Source organism: Papio anubis, chromosome 18 (assembly GCF_008728515.1).
Source record: "Papio anubis isolate 15944 chromosome 18, Panubis1.0, whole genome shotgun sequence".
Lineage (NCBI taxonomy): Eukaryota > Metazoa > Chordata > Mammalia > Primates > Cercopithecidae > Papio > Papio anubis.
In genome coordinates, this window is record NC_044993.1 from 44,919,056 (window position 1) to 44,942,497 (window position 23,442).

Sequence of the window (23,442 nt, forward strand, 5' to 3'; positions counted from 1 at the left end):
TGGTCTCACTCTCCTGACCTCATGATCCACCTGCCTCGGCCTCCCAAAGTGCTGGGATTACAGGCGTGAGCCACCGCACTTGGCCTGTTTTAACTTTTTAGTAATAGCCATTCTGACTGGTGTGAGGTGGTATCTCATTGTGGTTTTGATTTGCATTTCTCTAGTGATCAATAATATTGAGCTTTTGTCAGATACTTGTTGGCCACATGTATGTCTTATTTTGAAAAGTGTGTGTTCATGTCCTTTACTCACTTTTTAATGAGGTTATTTTTCTCTTGTAAATTTAATTTCCTTGTGAATAGGAGACCTTTGTCAGATGCATAGTTTGCAAAAGCTTTCTCTCTTTCCATAGGTTGTCTGTTTACTCTGTTGATAGTTTCTTTTGCTGTGCAGAAACTCTTAAGTTTAATTAGATACCATTTGTCAATTTTTACTTTTGTTGCGATTGCTTTTGGTGTCTGTCATGAAATATTTGCCCATTCTTATGTCTAGGATGGTATTGTCTGGGATGTCTTCCAGGGTATTTTATAGTTTTTGGTTTTACATTTAAGTCTTTAGTCTATTGTGAGTTGATTTTTGTATATGGTGTAAGAAAGGGGTCCAGCTTCAATCTTCTGCATATGGCTAGCCAGTTATCCCAGCACAATTTACTGAATAGGGAATCTTTTCCCCATTGCTTGTTTTTGTCAGCTTTGTCAAAGATCAGATGGTTATAGCTGTGTGGCCTTATTTCTGACCTCTCTATTATGTTCCATTGGACTATGTGCCTGTTTTTTTACCAGTAGCATGCTGTTTGGGTTACTGTAGCCCTGTAGTATAGTTTGAAGTCAAGTAGCATGATGCCTCCAGCTTTGTTCTTTTTGCTTAGGATTACCTTGGCTATTCAGGCTCTCTTTTGGTTCCATATGAATTTTTCAGTAGTTTTTTTCTAGTTCTTTGAAGAATTTCATTGGTAGTTTGATAGGAATAGCATTGAATCTGTACATTGCTTTGGGCAGTATAGCCATTTTAATGATATTGATTCTTCCTATCCATGAGCATGGAATGTTTTTCTATTAGTTTGTGTCATCTCCGATTTATTTGAGCAGTGTTTTGTAATTCTCATTGTAGGGGTCTTTCACTTTCCTGGTGAGCTGTATTCCTAGGTGTTCTATCTTTTTGTGGTGATTGTGAATGGGATTGCCTTCCTGATTTAGCTTTGAGCTTGTCTGCTGTTGGTGTACAGGAATGCTAGTGATTTTTATACATTGATTTTGTATCCTGAAACTTTGCTGAAGTTGTCTATCAGCTGAAGGAGCTTTTGGGCTGAGACCATAGGGTTATCTAGGTATAGAATTATGTCATCTGCAAACAGGGATAGTTTGACTTCCTCTCTTCCTATTTGAATGCCCTTTGTTTCTTTCTCTTGCCTGATTGCCCTGTCTAGGACTTTCAATACTATGTTGAATAGGAGTGGTGAAAGTGGGCATCCTTGTTTCATACTTGTTTTCCAGGGGAATGCTTTCAGCATTTGCCCATTGACTATGATGTTGGCTGTGGGTTTTTCATGGATGGCTCTTATTGTTTTGAGGCATGTTCCTTTGATACCTAGTTTATGAAGAGTTTTTAACATGAAGCAGTGTTGAATTTTATCAAAAGCCTTTTCTGCATCTATTGAGATAATAATGTGGTTTTTGTCTTTAGTTATGTTTATTCGATGAATCACATTTATTAATTTATGTATGTTGAATCAACCTTGCATTCCAGAGATGGTGCCTACTTCATCCTGGTGGATTAGCTGTTTGATGTGTTGCTGGATTGGGTTTGCAAGTATTTGTTGAGGATTTTTGCATTGATATTTATCAAAGATATTGGTCCTAAAGTTTTCTTTTTTGCTGTGTCTCTGCCAGGTTTTGGTATGAGGATAATGATGGCCTCATAGAGTGAGTTGGGGAGGCCTCCCTCCTCAATGTTTTGGAATGGTTTCAGTAGGAATAGTACCAGCTCTCCTTTGTACATCTGGTAGAATTTGGCTGTGAATTCATCTGGTCCTGGGCTTTTTTTGGTTGGTAGGCTATTTATTACTGACTCAATTTTGGAGCTCATTATTGGTCTGTTCAGGGAATCCATTTATTCCTGGTTCTGTCTTGGGAGGGTGTATATGTCCAGGAACTGATCCTTCTTTTTTAGGTTTTCTAGTTGGTGTGCATAGAGGTATTCATAGTCATTTCTGATGTTTATTTTTATTTCTGTAGGGTCAGTGGTAACATCTCTTTCATTATTTCTAATGTATGTTTATTTGGATCTTCTCTCTTTTCTTCTTCATTAATCTAGCTAGTGACCTATCTATCTTATCAAATTTTTTAACAAAGCAACTCCTAGATTTGTTGATCTTTTGAATGGTTTTTATGTCTTGATTTCCTTCAGTTCAGCTCTGATTTTGGTTATTTCTTGTCTTCGACTAGCTTTAGGGCTGATTTGTTCTTGCTTCTCTAATTCTTTCAGTTGTGATGTTAGGTTGTTAACTTGAGATCTAACTTTTTGATGTGGCCATTTAATGCTGTGAATTTCCTTCTCAACACTGCCTTAACAGTAATGTCCCAGAGATTCTGGTATGTTGCATCTTTGTTCTTATTAGCTTCAAAGAACTTCTTGATTTCTGCTTTAATTTCATGAGTCACCCAAAAGTCATTCAGTAGCATATAAGAAAAACCAAAGACAGCACCTAAAATATATAAATACAGACATAAGCAAATGGAAACTTGCATCACATTTTAGGTAGAAAAAATATTATCAACATCAGCTGTGCTTAAGGTAACTTATTCATTTAATTTTGCTTCAATACAGATACAATTAGGTATTAGAGGTAGGCATGTTATTGGGGAAAAAAATCTTATAGATACAAACACAAATAAGCCAAGAAATTTCTGAGAAAAAAAATAATATGGGCCATCCCCGTGAGACATCTTGATTGATGAAAACACTGATAGAACATTGGAGCTAAAAATTCAGACAGAGACCAACGTTAAATGACAGAAATTTATTGCTCACAGTTGTTGAGGCTGGAAAGTTCAAGATCAATGCATCAGAGAATTTGGTGTCTGACGAGAGCCCTGTTTCTCATAGATGGTAGCTTCTAGATGTGTCCTCACATGGCAGAAGGGGCAAAGGCACTCCCTTCAACCTCCTTCACAAGGGCACTAATTCCATTCATGAAGATGGTGCCCTCCTGGCTTATTCTCTTCCCCAAAGAATATAGCAAAAAAAAAAAAAAAAAAAAAGTCAATTTTGATAAGGTTAACACTAACGGGTTCTACCAGGAATTTTGAGGTTTCTGACAATAGGCAGGGCCCCAGAGTTCCCTCCTATGACATTTTTCCTGAAGTTTCTCACACTCTTTCTCAAACTGAAAGTGAATAAAAATATTTTGTTTTATTATTTAAGCAATTAAACATAAAGAAGGCCAGTTAGGCATGATCCTCAAACAATTATTCAGTCAGTAGCGCTCTGTTGAGGAAGGGCACAGACCCTCACACCCACAGACGCGTGATGTTTTATGAGACAGGAGACATCTCCCTGAGCCACAGTCCCACCTTTTATGGCTGACCAGAGGCTTTCACAAGCATGCACTGCTCTGCAGCCCTGCCACAGAGGCTTAACCCTGAGAATCTGACCTCAGAAGGTAACTGGTTACCACGTGCCACAACACTGTGCTCTACAGGAATGCTGCCCTCTCTTTATGTTTTTATTTTTAGTTTTTGTGGGTACACAGCAGGTGTATATATTTATGGGTTACATGAGAGATTTCGATGCATGCAGTGTGTAATAATCACATCAGGGTAAATGAGTTATCCATCTCCTCAAGCGTTTATCCTTCCTGTTACTAGCAATCCAAGTGTACTCTTTTAGTTGTTTTTAAATGTACAATTAAACCTCTTTTTACTAAAATCACCCTGTGGTGCTAGCAAATAAGACTAAGTCTTACTCATTCTATGTTTTGCAAACACATTTACTATCCCCACTTCCACCCCCATCCCTCCACTACTCTCCCCAGCTTCTGGTAACCATCATTCTACTCTCTGTCTCCATGAGTTCAATTGTTTTAATTTTTAGCTGCCACAAACAAGTGAGAAAATGTGGTTTGTCTTTCTGTGCCTGGCTTATTTCACTTAACATAATGACCTCCAGTTCCATCCATTTTGTTGCAAATGACAGGATCTCACATTTCATGGGTGAATAGTATTCCAGTGCGTATATGTACCACATTTTCTTTATCCATTTATCTGTTGATGTTAGGTTGTTTCCAAATCTTGACTATTGTGAATAGTGTTGCAATAAATGTGGCAGTACAAATATCTCTTCAATATACTGATTTACTTTCTTTGGGGTATATTCCTAGGAGTAGGGTTGCTGGATCATAAAGTAGCTCGATTTTTAGTTTTTTCAGGGTCCTCCAAACTGTTCTCCATAGTGGCTATACTAATTTACATTTCCACCAACAGTATACAAGGATTCCCTTTTCTCCACATCCTCAACAGCATTTGGATTCTTTTTTTTTTTTTTTTTTTTTTTTTTTCTGAGAGGCAGTCTTGCTCTGGAGTCACCCAGGCTGGAGTGCAGTAGCCGGATCTCAGCTCACTGCAAGCTCTGCCTCCCGGGTTTACGCCATTCTCCTGCCTCAGCCTCCCAAGTAGCTGGGACTACAGGCGCCCAGCTAGTTTTTTTTTATATATTTTTTAGTAGAGACGGGGTTTCACCGTGTTAGCCAGGGTGGTCTCGATCTCCTGACCTCGTGATCTACCCGTCTCGGCCTCCCAAAGTGCTTGGATTATAGGCTTGAGCCACCGCGCCCGGCCTTTTTTTTTTTTTTTTAAATGAGATGGAGTCTCACTCTGTCGCCCAGGCTGGAGTGTAATGGCACAATCTCTACTCACTGCAACTGCTGCCTCCTGAATTCAAGTGATTGTTTTCAGTTTGCAGCCCCAAAGATGATGCTCTCATTCAAATAGTCTATAGTTTTCAATATGGAAGACTAAACAGCTAGAAAGTAGTCAATGACACAAAACTCTTGAGTTCTGACCACTGAGTGGAGTGACCATTCCTGCTTCCGGTTTTGCATGGCTGGCACTGAGGTTAAACACCTACAGCAGCCCAATGGAACCATGAAGTGTCATTTTTTTCCCCACCCATTAGAAAACTAGGACTAGACATTTAGTAAATACTCAGTGAATTGTGTGTTGGGGAGGAGGGTCCCATAGAGCCAGCAACATTGCTTTGGAAAATGGAGTGGGAGCAAAAAATTCCCACCAAAGGTGAATCCTAATTTTTCCTTTAGAGCTGAGATATTTCTGTTCCAGTCCAATTTCCTTCTAGATTATATTATTTCTATTTACCAAGTGGCATTCTGAGATCATTTATAGAGTCCAAATTGACCCATCTCAAAATTGAAATATAAACCTATATTTCAGGAAATACAGTACCTTTCAGGAAAGGTCCCAGCCCTAAGTTTGGCAGGAGCCCCTGACTTTATGCAAGCTCAAAGTTGACGTAGAAACCAGTGTAACTAGTAGTGTTATGGTTGCTATGAGTTCAAAATCCCAAAGAATAAAAATAGAAAAATTAGTTGGACATGGTGGCGCATGCCTGTAATCCCAACTACTTGGGAGGCTGAGACAGAAGAATGGAGGGAGCCGAGATCACATGAAATGGATAAAAGAGGGAAGGGAAGGAAGGGAAGGAGGGAGGGGGAAGGGGAAGGGAAGGAGGGAGGGAGGAAGGAGGGAGGGGAGGAAGGGGAAGGAGGAAGGAAGGAAGGAAGGAAGGAAGAAAAGAAGAAAAAGAAAAGAAAGAAAAAGAAAGGAAAAAATCTCTGCCCAGGAAGGGAGGGGCAGCTCAGGCCTAACCCAGGCAAAAGGGTGCACCAAATGCCTGTACGTATGCCTGGGCAAGGAGCAGAGAAACCAACACTGCAACAAGGCCTTTGCACAGGGAGAGGTGGCTCAGCCTCCTAATCTGGGGGTGTGAGTATGGCGGAAGCCAAGAGACGAATCCGTGTATGAGCAGAGAGAGTGCCGCTGCACCATGTTCTCTGCATGGGAACAGACAGGCAGCCCAGAACTCACAATCCAGGTGAGAGGGTGTTCCAAATGCCTGCAGACATACCTCGGCCAAGAGCAGAGAAGATGCCTCTGCACCAAACTCTTCGCACAGGAAGGGAGTGGTGGCCCATGCTCCCGATCCAGGTGAGCAGGAGTGGGATCTGTCTCCCTCCCACTCCTCAGAACCAGTTGGGCTCACTCCCCTGACTGATCAAGCTAGCAGGCTAGGGCACCCAGAAATACCATACATAGACTGGTCCCAGGTTGCAAAGCCACCTCTGGCCACAAATATCACCACCTGAGAGCAACTATGGCTTCCGCAAATCTCCTCCCATTCCAGTCCTGTAATGAAAGAAAGCCCGATTCCGGTGCCTATAGCGGAAGTAGACGCCACACTTGCTGCTCAATTCTGCCTATTCTGCTCAATCCAGGTCCTTCTCCTGCTCCAGAACAAGTACTTTAATCTTTCTCACCAGAGACCTAAATACTTGTGGCAGCTGCTGCTGCCCAGCCACCAATGACTGCCTTGACATGAGCCAGAATTGAAAATGGCATCCTCCTCTTGGTCCTGTGGTCCTGGGTCTGGGAAAATACCTGCAGCTTTTCCTAGTGCCTTTCCCTCTCAGAGTCTCCCAGCCTCTCCCCAAGTTTGCCCCAAGGCTTGGGAGAAACAAGATGCTCTTCCATGGCCTGAGTTCCACATATCCCTGGTGAAAACGTGAATTACTGAGAGAGACTCTCTGTCCCTTTCACATACTAGGGATTCACTCACTTTTCTCAGATGAATGCCACCACCCAAGCTGCTTGCCCACCTTCCCTTCCCCAGGATCTGAAGTTATCTATGCTTCTCTGGTGAACTCTCATGTTCCTGCTTGAATAAAAGCTCAGTGTTCATCTCTATGGTCTATTTTGCTATTTCCGACATGGAAGACAAAAAAACAGCCAGTGTTGCTAATAGCCCCATCATGACTACTACTCATATGCATTTACAGTGGCATGATTAAATTCATTGCTTGATGTTCAGATGATGCCATTACTTTAGAGGGCAAAAACCTTAACCAACCTAGTAATTCTATCACCTACGTAATAAATGAACCACAATAACATACAGATAAGTTTCCAAACGTGGAATTCAAAATCTACATACAAAAATAAGTTATACTACATGATTTCATATATATAAGCTACAATACAGGTGAAAGTACAGGTGAGCTATACTGTTAGGAGTCAGAGTCATGGTTACTCTCAGAGGTAGTGACTGGAAGGGCACAAGGAGGTGGCTGGGGTCTGATGATATTCTGTTTTGCAACCTAAGACATGCATAATAAATAAACTGAACATGGGTTCAGTTTGTTAAAATTTCATTTAGTTGTGCACTTATGGCCTGTAGAAGTATTACAACTTTTTAAAAAAATACATATCAATTAAAACACAAAGAGAGAACATAAATGGATTAGTGAATTTTTTGTTGTTATTTGAAACAGGGTTTCACTCTGTCACGTAGGCTGGAGTCAAGTGGTGTGACTTGACTCCACTTGACTCCAGCCTAGGCGACAGAGTGAAATACACAGAGTGAGCACACAGCCTTGTCCTCCTGGGCTCAAGTGATCCTCCTACCTCAGCGTCCTGAGTAGCTGGGACTTCAGGCATGTGGCACCATGTCTGGGTAAGTTTTTAATTTTTTGTAGAGACTAGATCTCGCTGTGTTGCTCATACTGGTCTCAAACTCCCGAGCTCAAGCAATCCTCCTGCCTCAGCCTCCCAAAGTGCTGGGATTACAAGCGTGAGCCAGCTCACCTGGCTTGATTAGTAATTTAATGCCTTAATGTTGTCAAAGTGGAGGTTGAAAGTATTAAATAACTTTATACCATGATTAACATTTTAAAGCCTGCTGTAACCTCTGTGTTAAAAACTAAGATATACTTGTATACAACTCCCAAATAACAGAGGTTAACTGTGAATTTTAAAAATCTATATATATAAAGCATAGAAGGCATTAAAATAGGAAGAATCAGAAAAGATGATGGGTATTCTGAGGAATACAGAAAGTTGATATATCCAATGCCAAATATACCCTTTAAAATATTAAACATAAATAGCTAAATTATTCCTGTCAAAGTCAAATATTATTTGACTATATTCAATCAGATTTTCCTTCAAGAGATACAACTAAAACATAAACATAATCTTTATATATATTTATGTTTTAGTTATATCTCTTGGAGGAGTAGAAAAATTAGAAGATAAATTATATGTAATTTTAACCAATTAAAATTAAAGTGGAAAAAGTAAAGATACATTATATGTGATTTTAACCAATTAATCAGTGAAGATGGTGATATATCAGATTTAAAAAGACAATACAGTTAAAATAGTTTAACATTGTTATAGTATTATCTTTACATAGCTTAAAGCATAATTTTCCAGTATTATTGCTTGATGAATAACAAACATATTCTGATTATCCCCACATATGTTAGTTAGACATATGTAGGTGTTTTTCTGTGTGTATCACCAATCCCTTGTAACGTCATTTTCACAACTGTGCTTACAATTCTGTGGGAGATGAGTAAACAACTGGACATTGTGCAAAAATAGACAACAAACATATAGGATAAAATGAGTAGATTTTGTATTCTGTGTCAGGCAAAGCAGAGCCTGGAGACACCAGAGTCACAGCTGATGGAAACAAAAAGGCTGAGAGTTGGGGAACACACAGCACTCAGGGCAGAAATGTTCACCAGCCACTGCCCAAGAGGATTAAAAAGAGCCAAAAATTGACAAAAGGAAAAGAGGATGTAAAAGCATACATAGATGTGCCCCAGGGCCAGGATGGCTTAGGTGACTCTGGACTCAGGGGAGGACCTGGACAGCCATTGGGTCCCATGAATGTGTTGGACCTGCAGCTTGTGCCGGTGCAGGATGAAAACCATGGAGCCTCTGGCCCAAGCCGTGATTCCCAAATCCAAAACATCAGGGAATAAGAACAGCACAGCACACAGTGAGTGTGAGATTTTGACATGAATCACAGCATAGCAGTATCCATTATCTATTTTCCTTGTGATGGCTGCATTGAGTTATAGCCAGACACATAAAGAGGAAAATTATTTACTAGTGTGTTTAGGATCCAGCACGAGAGAATCAAGTGTCCAGTGAACTTAGGAAATATTACTGTAAGCTCTGCCCTACTGGAGTCCCTGGGGGAACAGGGATGGCCTGGAAGACACTCAGGAGGCAAGTGCTGCCAGGAGGCACAGCCCTGCCCAGTCTCTGAAGGCAGAATAGAAGTCCACATGAAAAGTCATTGAAGTTGTTCGAACCAAAGATGTCATTGTCTGCCAGATTTCTTTAGAGACAATGACCGAGAAGTTGGCTATAATCAGATGCATGAGAATCAAATCTGTGCACCTTAACCTGCACCCAGTGAGGAAAAGGGAGGCATAATGATAAAGAAGAGAGTTCCCCAGAATTTACAGAGTCAAATGTGTCAGTCTGTCTTCTGCTAAACAATCCGTCATGGTTGAGTATCATTGATCAAAGTGATTCCTGCACCTGCAGACGATTCAGGTGATTATGACATGACTTCTTGGACAGGGCGTTCCAGAGAAACAAAACCAATTTAAATTGCTTAAATTTGAATAACTCAAATCATTGAATTAATAAATTATTTTAACTTAAATGCATACATGCAATTTATTTAAGTATAGATATTAATATTTAATAAATGTGTATTCATTTTAAGCAATTGGCTCGTGTCACTATGGAGGCTGAGAATTCCCATTGTCTGCTGCCTTCAAGTCAGAAATGTGGGACACCCAGCAGTGTCACTTGAAGGTTTGAGAACTAGGAGTGCTGAGGGCAACAGAAGATCCCTTCAGGAGTAGCCCCAGGTAAGGGACCCCAAAGAGTGACCTCACTTCCTTGACAATAGACCCCAACAGAACTTGGAACACTGGAAACCAGGCACCCACATTCTAGAAACAGTCTCTCCCCAGCTCACTTGGCTGAAGACACTAAAGAGAATTAGATGTTATCCTGCTGATCCCAATTTCCTATAGTTCTGGCACCAGAAAACCCTGAATGATAGGTTTTTCTGAAGCTGCTGACGTTGGGTCAGTCCTCAACACCATCACCTCTGGCCATGTTCAGGAGGTACTCGAAGGTAACACTGGCAGCTGAGAGCAGGCCAATCAATGTCTGGCCACCACCCTAATCCCACCTGGATAGTCACACCCCACCTCCCTATGTGTGTTTGTGCAGTGGGGGTGATGTCATGTGGGTCTGGCCTGTCCTGAGCAGAACCAGGTGTTCGGTTGTCAGAAACCCAGTGACCCATCACGTTCACTCCTCAGATCATGGCTCAAAAGTCTGCAGAGCAGAGACAAGAGATTGGCAAAGAGGTGTTGATGAGGTAATGTGTTCCATTTCCCTAGGTGAAAGGCAGGTGCACCACACTGTGAACAAGGACCAGTGCTGGACTGGAGTGAGTGCAGGAGCAAAACGTTCTCTAAGCTGGGCACGGTGGCTCACACCTGTAATCCCAGCACTTTGGGAGGCCAAGGCGGGCAGGTCACCTGAGGTCGGGAGTTTGAGATCAGCCTGGCTAATGTGGTGAAACCCCGTCTCTACTAAAAATACAAAAAAAGTTAGCCGGGCATAGTGGTGGGTGCCTGTAATCCCAGCTACTTGGGAGGCTGAAGCAGGAGAATTGCTTGAACCCGGGAGGCGGAAGTTGCAGTGAGCCAAGACCACGCCATTTCACTCCAGCCTGGGCAACAAGAAAGAAAATCCATCTCAAAAAAAAAAGAAGAAGAAGATGCTCTAATCCAGAGCCTGGAGGGGGCAGGGAAGGCCTTCTGCTGAGACGCTACTGTAAATAGCTTTATTCAATACACACACACACACACACACACACATGGGTGAAAAAATATGTAAACCTTGATATATAGATGTAGATATTCATTCTATTAGTTCTGTTTCTCTGTCTTCTTGAGTATGGCCGTCCTAGTGGGTGTCAACTAACACTTCATTGCAGTTTTGATTTGAATTTCCCTAATGAATAAGAATTCTGAGTGTCTTTTCACGTGCTCATTGGTCATTTATGTTTTATTCCTATATCCTCATGTGTTGTTATCACCAATAATTAAAACATTCTCTGGTAAAATATTTTTCTAAGTTAATTTACTTATAAAATTACAAAGGCAAAAAGTGATTTACTCAATGAATGCTGTTATCTCATTTAATTTTTCATCTCATATGTCATAATATGAGCTGATTCTCTCATTGGCGTGTCCTGTATTTCTGAAATGAACCATTCTCAATCATTTTGTGTACCTGTATATTAATTATACATGCAAATTCATGACTTATGCTTGCTTAGTTTTAAGTTTTGACATAATGTATGTATTAGGTATCTTATTTGACAGAAATCACTTTTTCCTCTAAGTTTTCTAATTAGTGTAAAGTTGTTTGTTTTAGAATGTAGACTTTTTAAAAATCTCCATGAAGTTTTAAATACTGTTTACTTTTTAATATTAAGTATATATTTTCACATTTTTATTAACACTGCAGTAAGCTCTATTTTATCATTAATTTTATTTGATTATATTCCATGTAATACTTATTCTAAATTTTTCACTTACATTATATTTTATAAAATAAAAATTTAGGCTAAGCTTCTTTTATCTTTTTGAGACAGTGTCTTGCTCTGTCAGCCAGGCTGGAGAGCAGTGGTACAATCTGCCATCAGCTTGGCATGCATGCCTTTGGACTCTACAGGGTTCTTTGGATTGTAGCTGAATTTTCAATGTTTAGTCAGTATGGATCTGATCTCCGCATGATCTTTTTTGTGAATGCTAACATGATTTTGTAACTTTTTTCCATTCTAAACATTTTTCTTTTCACTGCCAACCCTCTGCCTTATTATTTTATTGGAAATCAAGGACCTGCTTTTATTTGTTAATTTGCCATCATTTATGTATATATTGAAAGATACAAGACCCACAAGCACAATGATCATTTTTATTTGTTTGAAACTTCAGAAGAATATATATCTTCATGCTTTATGAAGTTGCTTCAATAGGAGCCCATGGGATGCCAGAAATTAGCATTTCTTTGCTGCCACTGGCTGATGATACGGCTGCTATTAGAGAAAGTTTCGCTGTGGCACCAGGTCACATTTTCATAGAAAAAGATGACTTGTAGCTTATTTTAGAAGTAGGAACATTTGGTCTATTCGACTAGACTTGCAATTTAAAAAAAAAAAAAAAAAAAAAAAAAAAAAAAAAAAAGCTTGCATTCATTAAAGAAACAATGAATTTAAGGTAAAATGACAAAACCTGGTCTTTAACATCCTGAAGGATCTGATACATTATTTTCCCTCCAACCCCATCCCAGGCCCGGTGGTAGAACGGCTGCTTTTCCTTCTTACCTTTTAGAAAAGTATGCGTCTAGATTTTATTCAAAAATAGAAGAAACAACAGTAGAATGATATAAATAGCAAAAATTTTAAACTCAAAATATTAAGTATAAATTACAAAAACATACAAACAACAGAATATGTGGGATAAATACCAAATTTTATACAATTACTCTGGATTAAAAGGCTGAACGTTCAGGTGAAGGAGCAGAGAATGCTCCTTCAAAACCAAAAGAGAGAAAATCTTCGTAAAAATATAAGCAGCATGAACATAGGATCTACACATCAGAAAAATTATAGGACAGAATTCTTTTTAAATAATCAAAAACTAGTCTCATTAAAATAAAGTGTAATCATCAAGGACAAAAATAAAATTCTACAACTTGAAAATGGGAAAAAAATGAAGATTAATTCAAAACAGAAAAGGGTGTGAACTATGACTTTCTTCTCACTTTCTTCATTGATCATCACTTAAAGCTTTATTTCATTACTTTTCTTACACTGCTGTGCCCAGTTAATTTCATAACATTTTTTATTAATTGGTTTAAAGTTGCATTATTCCAAATTATTAGAGGCCCACATTTAATGAATAATTTGCCTCTAAACTTCTCCATTGCAACATTAACAAAATGAAAATTATGAAAGCACTTTGCAAAACATTTCATCTGTAACTATCGTTTATGATACATGAAAAATCCTTGAAGGGCAAAGACGGATTCTGAGTCTCATACACACTTTGCAATTGTCTGCCAATTGTGGTGCTTAACCTTCTGCAGGAAGAAATCAACAAATGGCCATTCATTGTATAGAAATAAGACAACCCACATAAATCGAAGAACTATCTGACCAGCTTAGGAAACTATGTATTCTCTCCACAGCAGGCAGAGCCCAGCCTGGGTATCCTGGGATGGCGGTTCATGAGCACAAACGGGCTGACCGTGGGAAAGCAGGCAGTCATCAGTGCAGAGGCGTTCACTGCTTGGGTGAGGGAGAAAGGACAAGATGGAGGAAGGTGAACAAGAAGGCACAATCCATGTTGCTTCCGGGTTCTTCCTCACCAACTTTCCCGGGCCGGGAAAATGCAGCCCGGGCCTGGGAAGATGCAGATCAACGAGAGCATGCGCCAGGTGACGTCAATCCGAAGAGACTGAAACTTACCTGGCCATGCCTATGGAGACGCCCCTATCACGCCCTTATCCCACCCACTGCCCTTCCCCCTTCCAGTACCAATGCATAAAAGTCCGCTGCCGGCAGGAGCCCGCGTGACTTATTAGGCCTCTCCTACTTGTGGACCGGAGAACCTCAGCAAACCTTGGATGCAATCCAGGGGGAGAGATGAGGAGTTGTCCTTCCGCTCTACTGTACATGTATGCCTGGGGAAGTACATGAACTAACGCACACAAGAGAAGTCCTGGTTCAGTCCCATCGATACAGTGAGTGAGACCGGAGGTGCGGGCTAATGAGGTATTGTTAGGTGCCTGGTAAGAGATTGAAGTGCTTAAGGAAGTAAGCAGGGACTGATTACAAGTAACCTGAAATGGAGAAGCAGGAAAGTTATATCCGGTGCTAATTAGACAAGAAGCATTCCCAGACACGTCTCCTAGTGTGAGGGCACGGGGTCATGCACGACAAAATAGAGGGCCACTTCTAAGCATGGCTTCTACTCCTAATCCCACATAGTAAGGGGGTTTGGCTTTTAGACATAGCCAACAATCTTGAGCTAGTTTAGGCTGGGTGAGATTAATGAGGTGATGTACCCCACCTAGTATGAACATCAGGCTGGGTTGGAGATGTTGTCATTGCAGTTGGGGTTTAGGAACTAGGAATGGCAGCGGAACAGTTAAATTGACCTTATCTGGGTGTTTTTGGAATATAGGGTCGCCTAGATCAGTTAAAGGCCCAATTGGCTTAGGAGGGCTCCATGAGACCAGGATTTTTTTCTGGATGGTGAACATAGTTCCAACATCAAATTCCGAGATATAAATCCTTAATTCCCATGACATGCTGTAGTACCATTGAGCTGAATTAGGGTTATGAACGGTTATAGTAAGAGGATTGCAATTTTTTGTAGTACACAGTCTAGGATGGGAAGCACGAGCAATGGAAAGAGTTGAAGATGGGGTTAATCCCCCAGAATAAGTGGCTAAAGTTACACATGTCCAGTCAAGGCAGAAAAACTGGTAAGTATCTCGACAACTAGAGTCAGGGTGATTTCCAGGACAGAGGTAAGAGTCAACATTTTGGAGTCCTTTTTCTGCACCTTTGGAGCTCCCACATCCAGTCTGGTTGACGGGGTGTCTAAATCCCGCAGCAAGGTCAAAGTTTCCTGCTCCTATGACTGGCAGCTTACGTTGTTCTTCGTGGGTATGGGCAGGTTCTGGGAACAAAGCACATAAATCGACTGCAAAAGAGACTTCCTTGGAGGTTCCTGTCTTCCAAGTAGTGTTAGCAAATACATGTCCTGTTGTGAAAGAAGTGAGGAGAAAGGAATAGGAAGGGGCGCAGAGGGCATATCAGGTGGAAACAGACAGGAGAGGTAAATAAAAGGAATTAATCTAATGGCTTTACTTGACTTAAATGCAGTTTTAAGGGGCCTGACCCAGGCTTGGGAACCCGTGTTTCTTGCTGGGCTTTGTCGGTCTTTTTGATGCGGGAGTGATGAATCGAAGCAGGAATGCCATCCACCTTCAGAGCCGTCAGCGTGGCGAGGATGACAGTATGAGGTCCTTTCCAAGGAGGAGTGAGTCCTTCTTTCTGGAACTGTTTAACAAACACCAGGTCACCCATCTGGAATGAGTGGCAAGGCCCCATCTGGTCAGGAACTGGATTGGGATGAGTTCGCCGGACGAGTGGCTGGATGATATCTCGCACCTGTTGGAGAGACTGTAGGTACTGTAATAAATTAGCTTGTGATATTTCTGCTAAATGAGTATCCCTTAGCTTAGGCGAGATAGGCGGCGCCCTCCCATACATGATTTCAAAAGGTGAAAAACCGTCCCGGTAAGGAGTGCATCTCACTCTAAGGAGGCTAAAGGAAAGAGTCTTCCCCAATTCTCACCGGTTTCTAAGATTAATTTCGTAAGAGTACTTTTTAGGGTGCGGTTCATGCATTCTACCTGCCCAGAGCTCTGGGGTCGATAAGCACAGTGGAACTTCCATTGAATGCTTAATGCTTTACTGACCGACTGAGCTATGGATGAGGTGAAGGCTGGCCCATTATCGGACCCTATGGCAGCAGGCAGCCCATGTCGAGGGATGATTTCATTGAGTAAAAACCTAACCACCATGGTGGCAGTCTTGTTTTTGGTCGCAAATGCCTTAGTCCATCTGGAGAAAGTGTCTACTAGTACCAGAAGGTATTTGTACCCAGCCCAGTGTGGTTTTATTTCTGTAAAGTCAATTTCCCACCTTTCTCCTGGTGAGTTTCCTCGGAGGCGGTGGCCTGAGCTGGGTTTAGGACCTTGCTTGGCGTTTACCTGAGTGCAAGCCGTACACCAGAGGGCTGCTTGATCACTAAGTTCTGAAGGTGGGTGATCTTAAAATGGTTCCTGAGGAGCTGGGCCAGTTTTGCTCCTCCCAAATGGGTGGTAGAATGCAGAAGACTGATTAAAGTTTCCCCGAGAGCTTGAGTATGAAGATTCTGGAGTAAGGAAGAATCCACCAGCCTTTCTGATTTTTATTGACCTGAGATCTGAAGCCAGTTTCTCCTACTCTGCCGAGTATGTGGGACAATCGAGTAAATCAGGCTGTGGAAAGGAGACTGCTGGCAGTAAGTTTACAGGCAATGGCCATGTCTTCTCTTTGATGTCCTTTGCAGTGGATTACAGCCACCTGCTGAGGGAGCCATACAGCTTCATGAAGGGCTAGAATTTCTTCTTTGTTTTTGATAGTCTTTCCTGCTGAGGTGAGTAGCCCACGCTCTTGATAGGTGGCTCCGTGCACATACACAGTAGCAAATGCATATCTACTGTCAGTGTAAATGATTTTTTTTGTTTTTTGTTTGTTTGTTTGTTCGTTTGTTTGAGATGGAGTCTCACTCTGTCGCCTAGGCTAGAGTGCAGTGATGCGATCTCGGCTCACTGCAAGCTCTGCCTCCTGGGTTCATACCGTTCTCCTGCCTCAGCCTCCTGAGTAGCTGGGCCTACAGGCACCTGCCACCACGCCCGGCTAATTTTTTGTATTTTTAGTACAGATGGGTTTTCACCATGTTAGCCAGGATGGTCTCGATCTCCTGACCTCGTGATCCGCCCACCTCAGCCTCCCAAAGTGCTGGGATTACAGGCATGAGCCACTGCGCCCAGCTGTCAGTGTAAATGTTAATACGTTCGTACTTACCCCATCAGAGAGCCTGTGTGAGGGCAACCAACTCAGCTCTCTGTGGTGAGGTGCCAGCTGGCAGAGCTTGGGCCTAAAGAATATCTGTCTCCATAGTAACGGCTGCACCAGCCTTTCATACTCCCTGTTTGAGGAAGCTGCTACCATCTGTAAACACGGTGGCATCTGCCTTCTTTAGGGGCACATCTTGGAGATCAGGTCAGCCAGTTTCCATAGTTTCTAACAATTCCTGGAGTCGTGGATGGGTGTAGTGAAGTCTGGATTGGGGAGTAAAGTAGCTGGATTTAAACACCTTGTGGGAGAGAAAGTCAAACGAGGCTGATCTAACAGTAAACTCTGATACTGTAAGATGTGAGCATTCAACATCCATTTGCCAGAAGCACTTCGTAGCAGAGTCTCTATGGCAAGAGGAGCCGTAAGGGTTAAATTCTGGCCTAAGGTCAACTTATCAGCCTCCTGGACTAGGCTTGCTGTTGCTGCTACAGCTCACAGACAACTTGGCCATCCAGAGGCCACAGGGTCCAGTCTCTTAGACAAATAGGCTACTGGGCGTCTCCAGGGTCCTAAAGTCTGAGTGAGCACCCCTTAGCAACTCCCTAGCTTTCACAACAAAATGGTGAAATGGTTTTGAATATTAGGGAGGGCTAGAGTGGGGGCCTCGGTTAATGCCTTTTTCAGGTTTTGAAAAGCCCGTTCTTCTGTGTCAGTCTGAATTAGTGGGCCATTCCCTCCTGTAGCGGTGTCCAGGGGCTTGGCAATCTCCACGAACCGTGATATCCATAGACAACAGTATCCCACAGGCCCCAGGAATTCACGTACCTGTCTCTTGGTGGTGGGAGTGGGGATTCGTAAGATGGCTTCTTTCCAGGCACTGGTGAGTGCCCTTTTTCCTTGGCTTATCTCATATTCCAGGTAGGACACCCTGGGAAGACAAAGCTGGGCCTTCTTGGCCGAGACTAGATACCTGAGCTGCTGAAGATGGTAAAGCAGGTCCCTAGTATGTTGCAGGCAGCTGTCAGTAGTTTCAGTAGCTAATAAAAGATCATCAACGTACTGAAGAAGAGGACAGCTAGGGTGACTGCCTCGGAATGGCACGAGATCCTGCTGGAGGGCTTCCCCAAAAAGAATGGGGGAATTTTTAAAACCTTGAGGCAACTGAGTCCAGGTTAACTGGGTGGTGTCTCCTGAGCCAGGATCTGTCTATTTAAAAGGAAAGATTGGTTGGCTTTTCAGGATGAGAGGAAGAGCAAAAAAGGCATCCTTTAGGTCAAGGACAGTGTATACTGTATGTTCTGGTGGGAGCAGGCTGAGTAGATAGAGTATAAGGATTAGGGACAGTCAGATGGAGGGTAACGGTCCATTTGTTAACTTCCCTTAAGTCCTGTACCAGCGGGTAATCATTTGTTTTGGGTTTCTGTACCAGCAAAAATGGAGTATTCCAAGCGGACTGACATGGTGTGAGTATGCCGGCTTGTAACAGTCGCTGAATATGGGGATGGATCCCCTGTCTAGCCCGCTGACTCACAGGATATTGCTTTATCTGGACCGGCAAGGTGGTGGCCAGGAGTTCTACAACCACTGGTGGATGGTGCTTAGCCAGTCCTGGGGGTTTTGACTAAGCCCAGACTCAGGGAAAGAGTGTCTATAAGTCCAATAGGAGAGGATTAGTGTTATTCCCCAGTGGTTGTGATGGTGAAACTAAAAGACATTCCTCTGACACAGGGGTAGTTAGCAGGAGTTGGGCAGTGGGGGACGTGGTGTCTCCCAGTTTGAGGTGAACCTGCTGGGCTGAGAAGGAGATAGAGGCCTGTAACTTATGGAGTAGGTCTCATCAGAGGAGGGGAAAAGGGCACTCTGGGACCACAAGAAATCAGTGAGTTACTCTTTTCTGTCCCAAACTCACTTCTCATGAGTGTGTGACGGGATATTCTTGAATAGCTCCAGTAGCCCCTTGTACGGCCATTGTTTTATTAGAGATACTGCCCAAGGGTGTCTGCAGTATGGAGTGCTCTGCCCCCGTATCTATTAGGAAGTATACAGGCTGGCCCCCCACTGTAGCGGTCACCATGGGCTCCCGGGAGCCAAGAGAGAGGGAGCCCTGGTCCCGTCACTCATCTGACTCTTCCGTTGTGGGGAGGGTGAGGACTTTTTTCTTTTCTGGTTTTTCTTCTAGTAGTAATGGGCATTCTTTTTTCCAGTGTCCAGTCTGCTTACAATAAGCACATTGGTTTTCTCCAGGGGAACCCATTCACCTGTCTTGCCTTTCTGGCAGGGACCCGGGGTTCCCTGGCCATTTTTCTGTGATAGGGGCCTTCCCTTCTTGGCTTCCTGGATGACCGCCACCAAGATTTTTGCTTTTTTGGGTGCTTTATCAGCAGCCTTTTTAGTTGCCTGAGCTGCCTGTTTTTGTTGTTCAAACTCTCGATTGTCAAAAACTTTTTGAGCTATCTCTAAAAGCTGACTGATATTCACCCCAGCAAATCTGTCCAGTTTTTGGAGCTTTCTTTTAATATCCGGGGCTGCCTGAACCACAAATGCCAAATTAAGAGCATGGCTATTTTTGGGAGCCGCCAGGTCAAAAGGGGTGTAAGTCCGATAGGTCTCCTGGAGGTGTTCTAAAAACACTCCCAGTGACTCATCAGGCCCCTGAACAACTTCAGTCATCTTAGACAAGTTTATGGGTTTCCAAGCGGCTCCCTTGATAACCGCCAGGAGATACCAGTGAAAATCGTCTAAAGCTCTCTTCCCACCTGAGGAGTTCAGGTCCCAGTTGGCTGGGTAGAGGGAAAGACCTCCTCAAGAAAGTCTCTAGCTTCTTCTTCCAGCCTATTGTCTGATGTGAGGAAATGCTTTCCAGCCTCTCTTTGGATATGTTCCCTCCCTTCAGAGGTGAAAAGGGTCAAAGGAAGCTGTTGACAGTCATCCCAGGTGGGCTGATGAGTCCAGAGCACAGACTGCACCAGTGAGGTCAACACCTGGGGCTTTTCAGAAAAGGGGGGATTATGAACTTTCCAGTTATACAGGTCAGAAGTAGAGAAATGGATGTAAACCAAGAATGGAGCTGAGCGCTCATCACCCAGAGGGACTTGTACCTCTCTCAGTGGCAGAAGAGGGGCTACCTTCTCCTGCCATGGCCACAATTGAGAGGCAATAGGCAGAGAGCCCACAGGGGACGTAGTTGAGGAGATAAGGGAAGATTCTAAGGGAACAGGAGGGTTACAAGGCTGCAGCACTGGGTGAGGAAGACTCTCCTCTTCTTCACAAGGAGGCAATACAGGAGGAGCTGAGGGTCGAGGTGAAAGTGTGGTCTGGCTCGAAAGGACTTTGGAGGTTGAAATATGAATGGCGCATGAGTGGAGCCATGGAGGAGGGCTCCTGACCAAACTCAGCCACTTATCAATGTATGGAAACTGATCAGGGTGACCGGGAGTTCCAGGAATGACCCGCCACACAGCCTGAACAGTTGTGGGATTAAGTGACCCTTCTGGGGGCCATCCGTTTCCAAACTGTGGCCTTTCTACTTCACAGAGTGTCCGGAGTTTTCCTTTCTTAAGGCGGACTCCATAATCCTCTGAGAAGCCTAGAGAGAAATTCTGCAACATACATTGGAGAGGGTTCCAATCCCTACAGGGCCGGGAAGAGGAGTTTCCTATCTTGGAGGCAATTTAACTAGGTTTTGAGCAGATATTAAACCCAGCACAGACAGAGAAATTCACCACCTGGAGGGCTGCAGTATCGGAAGAACAGAAAGAACACAATCGAGTAGGAAAACAACTATAGCCAGCACTTCCTGCCACATGTGGGTTGTTTTCTGTAGCTTTAAGGTTTAGGGAGAGGGACTAGGGGCTGGCCTGAGGGCTCCTTGGCCAGACGGACCTAGACGGCCTCCCTCTTTCCCTTGACCTGTAGCCTAAATACTTTTGGTGTCTCCACGATGCAAAGGCAAAGAGTTCAAACTCAGCCTTTTCTTTTAAGGGTTTGAGGAGGGAGAGCAGAGCCAAGTCTTGGAGAGGCTGGACTTGCCGTGACACAGTAAAACGAGATGTACGGGGTAAAGGGTGAGGATGAGGAGGAAAGGGGCCACTTGGATCTTTCTTAAGGTAGGAGAGTAGCCACAGGGAAATAGAATAAGAGTGCGGATGGAGTAAAGCAGAACGGGCGTAGGCTTCTCTGCACAGTGCCCTATTTAAGGGCACGGGAAAAGTTACAGGATGACAGAAGAGATGAGCAAGGAGGTCAGCAGGATGGCTATTTTGAATCCACCACTGGTCTAATCTGGAGGTAGTGCAGTCACTCAGATGTGGGGTGTGACAATCACACCAATCACGTGGGTTGTGACAATCACTCCAGCAACCTTTATGGTACCAGAAATCTCAAATGGGCGAATGTTCCCCACACTCATTCCCGTAACAATACCTGATTTGTTTCTGATAGAAAAGGCAGGACTGGGATGGCCAAACGACTGATGAGAAATTTTACCTCTTGTGATAAAAAAAATCAGCATTAAGGACCCTGAAGAAGTCCTTGCCCAGTATCTTGGGCAGTATCGACGACCTGACATATGAAACTTTGACAAACACTAAACAGGACAATAGACACCAAACAGGACGATAAACATAAAACAAGCAATAGACAGAAATCAGGCAATGGACCCTAGGGTATATAAACAATTATGGCAGTTTTTATAGACAAGGGGAGGGGGTCCCGTGATGGGATCAGTCAGATGCCCGCCTGGCCGCTCCCCCTGAGGGGACTTAGGCTCCTCTTAGCATAGGCAGGCCGGTATAAACCCCCGGCTTGGATCGAGCTATGCCTGATGCTGCCTTTAAGCCTTATGAGGTCGTCAGGGAACCGCAGGTGTGGGCCCACTCAAACTACGTAGCTTTCGCCATGGAGCTACAAACTGGAGATTCAAGGGCATGCCCTTGAATTCCTCATTCATGTGCACTTTCACACAGAGTTTATCACAAATTTTTTATTCCCGTTCTGAACAGAAGTCTCTGGGGGACCTGAACAAGAGAAGCAGAGAGAGAGAAAGGGGGAGGAGGGGAAAGAGAGAGAGAGAGAGAAAGAAAGAGAGGGAGGGAGTGAGAGACTAGTCTTAATGGAGAGGCTGGTCTGCCAGAAACCAAGCCTCTGTCCTCCAGCGTCCTGGCCTATGGACAGAGTCAGAGAGAGACGTCCTCATCAGGAACAGTTCCCTCTCAACAAACCAGAATCAAAGTCGCCTAACAGAAAACTAAGGCTCTGTCCTCCAGCGTCCTGGACTGCGGGCAGAGTCAAAGAAAGAGGCACCCTCATCAGGGCCGCTTCTCTCTCATCAAACCAAAGCCAGATCTGACTTACCTCCTCAGGGCCAGAAGCTGAGGACTCCGAGGTTGAATTTTGTGGGCACACACCAGTAGTCGATCCGCGCTCCTCCAGAAGACTGTCGCCTTTTGGGGACCTGGAACTTTTTGAGGTGTTGCCTCCCCTGTAAGCTGGCTGTCTATCCGGGGGAGCCCGGAGCAAGCCCGGCCCTCACCCAGTGGCAAGTTATCTCGCTGGGGCCTCCAAATGTTGCACCCAAGTGAGTTAGGGCGAAACGTCACACTTTGAGGCAAATTCAGGAGTCCTGTATTAGCCTGCGATCGAGAGATGGCTAGCGCTCGAAGTTCTTTCGACCCCGAAGAAGGGGCTAGATTTTCTTTTATACTTTGGTTTAGAGTGAGGAGGGGGATTCTAGCTGCAGCAACTTTAAAGAAGAGAAACAGACAAAAAAAAAACAAAAGTTAAAAAGACAAATGGTTACAGGAAAACAGACAGTTCCAGGTGCAGGGGCTTTAAATTCATCACAAGGTGATAGGTGAGGGGGCTCTGAGCATTATCTACCAGACAAATGCAGGGGCTTTATGGTACCATCTCTGAGTACATTGCTGGGAACTGTGGACACCAGTTTGCCTCAGCACCTTATCAGTTAATTGGACTCTTTGATAGGCTGAGACTCGGCTTACACAAGTTAACTCCTTGAGGAAGGGGGTGGGTAAGGAGTCCTTGATGTCTTGCAAATGAAGGAGCCAAATGGAGTCCGTCAGGTTTTCTCATCTAAGGGAGAGTTTATTCATATTAAAACAAGGTTAGGTAGCTAAGGGAGAGTCTATCCATGTTCAAACAAAGTTAGATATTACAGTAGGTTAAAGCCCTCTGTTTAATACTTTTGAGAAGAATAAGATAATTTAGTCAGCTACATCTTATACATTATCACAGGCATGAAGGAACTGTAGAAATGCTTCCACTTATCCTGGAAATCTCTCTGACTCTTGTGGAAATGATAGAACAACTAACAGATGAATTAAAAAAATGCATTATTCCCATTTAACAGGCAAGGAGATCTTAGACAAGAAAGATCAACATAAACAGATTTTGGGGGCCAGACACTGGCTCAGGCCTGTAATCCCTACACTTTGGGAGACCAAGGCTGGTGGATCACCTGAGATCAGGACTTTGAGACAATCTTGGCCAACATGGCGAAACCCCATCTCTACTAAAAAACAAAAACAAAAAATTAGCCAGGCATGGTGGCAGGCACCTGTAATCCCAGCTATTCAGGAGGCTGAGGCAGAAGAATCGCTC

The 23,442-nt window shown here is 43.4% G+C and overlaps 1 long non-coding RNA gene across 2 annotated transcripts; it reads right to left on the reverse strand.

Moving 5' to 3' along the window:
• Positions 1-15,045: 15,045 nt before the first annotated feature.
• On the reverse strand, positions 15,046-23,442 carry LOC108583454. 2 transcript variants are annotated; one of them, XR_001898126.3, is made up of 4 exons: positions 23,399-23,436; positions 22,824-22,914; positions 22,177-22,564; positions 15,046-15,378 (listed from the first exon to the last, which is right to left on the reverse strand). It is a non-coding gene; the product is annotated as an uncharacterized LOC108583454 (long non-coding RNA). The 2 variants fall into 2 exon arrangements; XR_001898127.3 differs by lacking the exon at positions 22,824-22,914 and having other exon boundaries at positions 23,399-23,442.